The sequence below is a fragment of the Sapajus apella genome, unplaced genomic scaffold (assembly GCF_009761245.1).
Source record: "Sapajus apella isolate SASKATOON/1434 unplaced genomic scaffold, GSC_monkey_1.0 scaffold9, whole genome shotgun sequence".
NCBI lineage: Eukaryota > Metazoa > Chordata > Mammalia > Primates > Cebidae > Sapajus > Sapajus apella.
In genome coordinates this window covers 44854240-44859899 of record NW_022436949.1, presented here as the reverse complement: position 1 = coordinate 44859899, position 5660 = coordinate 44854240, and the positions used below count along the sequence as shown (strand labels likewise).

Genomic DNA, 5660 nt, shown 5'->3' with positions numbered 1-5660 from the left:
AGTACATTTTACATTTACCTTTAGGTTTGTTCGAGTTATTTTTCAGGAAAACAACAGTCAAAACATCCTTTATGGTTTGCAGAATCTGTTGGTTGGCCACACCCCTACACATTAAGGTGAAGCAAAGTGCAAAACTATTTTCGTAATAATGCTAAGACATTATTTTTAGTTTCTACTCTTACAAGTGTAGGGCTGTTGGCCCCACAGGGTTGTGGGGTATCCCTTATGCTGTGCTGAGATGCAGGATCTGAGAAGCAAAGAGACAGGACACTGAAGAACTGGAGAAGAGCAGCTGGCCTTCAGGGGCCATGCCACCTATGAGCGGAGACAGGCGAGGCCTCGAATGTCCAGAAATGTCTGTATTTATTGGGTACAAGGCAGGGGGCAGGGTCATGAGTGAGGTCATCTATAGGCTTAATGATAGGGCATACATAATTACGTAACAGGCAAGGGGGCCACCCCATTAAGTCACCTAGGCAGAGAGGTGGGCCTGCGCAGTAGGGGGCCATGCTGTGCTCAGCAGTAGAGGGTCGTGTACTGCTACGACCCTCTACTGCTGAGGGTCCACCCCCATTAGGTCACCAAGGCATGGAGGTAGGCTCTGTGCAACAGGTGTCGTGCGCAACACTTCTTATCTGGGGCCTGGAGACTTCAAAGGATTCTTATAGAAAAACACTGTAAACAAATGCAGTGGGAGGTGACAGACTTGTGCTCTTCTCTAAGATATTTATGGAAGGATGATTTGAGCTAGCACAGAAGCGAGAAAAGGCTGACAGGGTGTACAGCCGCTGTGACCCGGTCATACCAGAGGGGTTCTTTTCCCTCAGTTATTTGTGGGATCTCAGGCCTGAGGCCTACTTTCCACAGGAACTGCATGCAAGGTACTACAACTCCTTTTTCAGAAGAGGCTCTTGCTCCAAGCCTGCCATACAGTGTATGCCCTTTCAGGCAGGGACACCACCACCTGGATCTTTGGTTCTTGTCCTGCTCTGGCTGTTTTCCCATGTACTGCTTCTGCTTTGTGACTGCTCTAGGCATTCCTCCTAGTACAAACTGCTATATAGTTATATAGAAGGATTATGTAAATCAGTACTAAATGTGTCGGTACAGCTCCGACTCTAATACCTGTATGATTATATACAAAGATTATATGGGACTAAGTACGATAGATATGAGTACTAAGTATGATTATATAAGCTAGATATATGTTAGCAGTAAGTTATACTTCAGGCACTAATTCTGTAAACTAATATATGATTTTATGTAAAAGATTATATAAAGGAAATAACTGAGTAATAATGCTATAAACTAAGATATTCTTCAGGCACTAATTGTGCCTGAGGTTTGCACAGCTCTCCTTCCTTGGTGCCCATGTGAGAGGTTACCCCCACACAAGTATACACTAGAGTTTTCCACTGTACAGTTGGAAGAGCTACATAACTGGATTTTCCAGTTGACTGCTGCATAATGTTATGAAATCTTATATGGGTAAAAGATCAATTTGAACCGTAAAATAAACCAATAAACTTTAGTGTAAGAGTCCAAAATATTCGTTCATACAGTTTCAGATTCCTCATGGCAGCTAACCTTCAAGAAACTACCACTTGCTAAGTTATGGTGTAGTATCAAAAAATAATGTATCAGCTGAAAGGTTAAAATGCTTCTTTTTCCAGCCACTGGGTGTACCTGTGTGAGGCCAGGTTTTCCTCTTATGCTTCAACCAAAGCAATGTATTGCAACAAACTGAAAGCCAGACATTAAAGACATTTGCCCACCAGATACAGTGGCTCAGGCCGGTAATTCTGGCACTTTGGGAGGCATCCCAGGTAATTTGTGTGCAGCTTAAAGTCTGAAATGCCCTAGTGCAGTGATTCTCAGGGGGACAGTTTTGACTTCTAGGGGGCAATATCTGTAGACATTTTTGGACATCACAATGTGGTGGGGGGATGCTACTAATATCTAACAGGCTAAGGCCAGGGTGCTGCTAAACATCCAGCAATACCAGGCCAACATCACCTTGGGCCCCTCCCACAGTAGAGAATTATCCCACCTGAATTGTCAGTAGTGCAGAGGTGGAGGAAGCCCTACACTGTGTAATTCATCCGACCTTTACTATGAAGTTCCTGAAACTCCTGGTGTATATCATTTCTGTTGCCCTGGCTGATATTTCTACCTTTTCTCTTTTTTTTAGATTTTATTATGAAGAACTCATTCTGTTGATCCCTAGGAATCACCTATTGCCTTGCTGTTTTGTTGAATCTGTTTTTGAATCTGCTTTCTACATTGGGAAGGTAGGAGTATGTTTGTAAGCCTTAGAAGCTATGTACACTATGAAGAAATCACCAGACACTTGGATAAGCTTTGCAGAGGTGAAGGGCTGTCTCCACCAGAGAGATCCAGAAGGAGTCAGAGTAAGCCTGACTCATGAGATCAGGCATCACCAATCCACAGCCAACTTCCACAGTTCATCTTCCTAGGTAACCGCTCTGCATTCCCAGGTAGAGTAAGAATAATATCAGAACTTACAGCATATTTTGAGGTCAAATTTATAGAATTTGGTGATTTCATTTTTATTATTACCCTTTTATTTACAACCAAATTAATAAGGCTACCTACACATAACAATGTGTGGACATACACATTAAAAGAATCATTTGCTGCCTAGCACTCCTACCTTGGTACTTTTAAGAACATCATTGAGTGGATAAGTTACCCACTCCCTCTGCTGAGTAAACTATTTTGCCACAATATCAGCTGCAGTGGTACATCTTCCAGACTGTAATGGCAGAAGTGGTTATCTGCTCTTCTGTGCTGACATCACACTTGATGTACACCTACTTTATAAAACTTAAACTATTGTCTCAGTTATTCAGTTTCTGTCTTCTACTGTGAAAGAGTGAGCCCATAAAAAATGGAATGTATTTTACAAAATGTATCCTGCTCATTTTGATGTGAAGCTATTGACTTCATTTAAAAAACAGCATTTCTGAGGTCTTCGCATCAGGAAAATCTCCAGGTGGGTAAGGTTAAAGAAAAAATGATTCATGACACTTGTTCAAGATGGTGCATTAGTCTGTTCTCACACTGCTATAAATATCCGAGACTGGGTAATTTATAAAAGAAAGAGATTTAATTGATTCACAGTTCTGCATGGCTGGGGAAGCCTCAGGAAACTTAAAATTATGGCAGAAGGGAATCAGACACATCCTTCACAAGGTGGAAGGAGAGAGAAATGCCAAGTGAAGGGGGAAGAGCCCCTTATAAAACTATCAGATCTTGTGAAAACTCATAATATATCGTGGGAACAACATGGGGAGACCACCCCCATGATCCAGACACCTCCTACCAGTTCTCTCCCTAGACTCATGGGGATTATGGGGATTACAATTCAAGGTGAGATTTGGGTGGGGACACAGCCAAACCATATGAGATGGTAAGGCAGACTTTGTTCAGGGGGCCATGGTGATAAGTAGAGGGGCACTGCAGGGCCATGCAGTGGGGAGAGATTGAACTCAACACCAACTTTAGCAAGGACGTATGGAGATTTATATTCAAGGAGCAGGGTGGAAAGCATGCATGGAAAATTCCTAAGAGGAAGCAACAAGGATAAGGCGGTTTCTGTCTGAACAGACCTAATAGGATTCCTGCTGAAGGTGGGCCAGGGTGATCAGATATCAAAGGTGGCCAACCAAGAGTAGGGGCTTTTCACTAGACTCACTTAGCAGGATTCCTGCTGACACTGGGTTCTGCAAGAACAGAGCAGGATGCTTAAAGTGGGGCCTACTCAAGCAGAAGACTCAGAGACGGCTGACTGGAGTTTTGGTCAAAGGAGAGAGTTTTTCAGGCAAGAGGGAAGACTGTTGGCCAAGCATCCCTGACAACCACCTTTCCCTTGCTTTCACCTGCCTTTAATACAGTGCTCCTTTTGAATAGCTGAGATAGACCAGAATTCTTCCTAAAAATTACTGAGTAGTGGAGAGGGCCAAAAATAACAAACAAGAATCACAAACTTCCAAAGTATCAAGTTGTGTACAAATGGTATCTTCTGTGCCCCCAGCGTAGAGATAATACCCAGTTCCACTTTGTGGCTGAGGAATCCCTCTCCAAATCTCCAGAGATTCTCGGCAATAGCATTCTGGGGAAATTAATAGATAATGACTGGGGTTGGTGGTCAGTCCTTCGATAAAATAGGCTTCAGATGCATTTTGGACTGCTTCAAATGCACTTTCAACATATAATATATAGGAAACTAATGCTTATTAGAAAACAGGGCTGGGCACAGCGGCTCACACTTGAAATCCAAGCACACTGGAGGCTGACATAGGATCCCTTGAGGCCAGAAGTTTGAGACCAGCCTGGAAAACATAGGTAGGCCTCGCCTCTACAAATAAAAAATATTTTAAACTAGCCAGGCATGGTTGTGCACACCTGTAGTCTCAGCTACTTGGCTGGCTGAGGCAGGAATTCAAAGCTGCAGTGAGCCGTCATCGCACCACTGCACTCTAACCTGGGCATAGAGTGAGACCCCTTCTCTAAGAAAAAGAGAGTAAAGAAAGACAGTGGGTCTGGAACCTTTGAAAAGAATAGTTAAATATCTTCAGTGATGCAATAATATTCACATTGGATGTTTACTTAGCAGGGAGCAGTTTGGAAATCCATAGGGTATTTTTGGTTGTCGACAATGAGTTGGGAGATAACACGTGAGGTCCAATAGTGGCAGGCACAATGCTGCACAAAAACTAAATTGCTCTTGATTCTAACCATCTTGACTATCCTGCCACATGCTTATGTGGGTGAAAAGCCTGTTTGTATTCTTTCAGGCCTACGGCCTATTCCATTTTACATGTTGCTCTGATCTGAATGCTTGTGTCCCCCAGAATGCATATGTTAAAATTTAACCCACAGTACAGTGGTGCTGGTAGGTCGGTCATCTGGAAGGTCATTCGGTCATGAGGGCAGAGGTCTCGTGAACAGGATCAGTGCCCTTTTAAAAGAGGCCTGACGGCACTTGTTTTGCCTTTGAACCATGTGAGAACACAGCTGAAAACAGAACCATCCCTCATCAGACACAGACTCTGCTGGTGCCTTGATCTTGGACTTCCCAGCCTTCAGAACTGTGGGATGTGTGTGTGTGTAATTTAAATGTAAAACAATAATGTTAGGTATGTAGTTGGTTTTGTTTGTTTGTTTGTTTGTTTGTTTGTTTCATTTTTAGACAGGGTCTTGCTCTGTCACCTAGGCTGGAGTGCAGGGGCATGATCATGGTTCACTATAGCCTGACCTGCTGGGCTCGAGCAGTCCTGCCTCAGCCTCCAAAGTAGCTGGGACTACAAGGTGCATGCTACCACACCCAGCTCATTATTTTATTTGTTGTAGAGACAGGGTCTCACTATGTTGCCCATGCTGGTCTCAAACTCCTGGGCTCAATTTTCCTCCTGCTGAGGCCCCCCCCAAAGTGCTGGGATTACAGGCCAGGACTATGGGTGTGAGCCACTGTGCCCAGCCTTAACCTCCTTTAAAATGGGAGCTGTGTTATTTGTTATAGTATTTCCAGATGTATATTTGGGTGAAAGGATTGCAGTGCAGTGGAACAATTACTGCAAAAGTAACAAAATGTAACAGAACATTTGAGATACTTTTTTTTTTTTTTTTTTTTCACT

At 43.3% G+C, this 5660-nt stretch overlaps 1 long non-coding RNA gene across 1 annotated transcript in view; it reads left to right on the top strand.

Annotated features, from left to right (window-relative positions):
* Positions 1-1257: 1257 nt before the first annotated feature.
* The window catches only part of LOC116551395, a 21565-nt gene continuing 17162 nt past the window's right edge, over positions 1258-5660 (top strand). The window contains exon 1 of the long non-coding RNA XR_004268898.1: positions 1258-2291. This is a non-coding gene — a long non-coding RNA (uncharacterized LOC116551395). The remainder of the gene's footprint in view (positions 2292-5660) is intronic.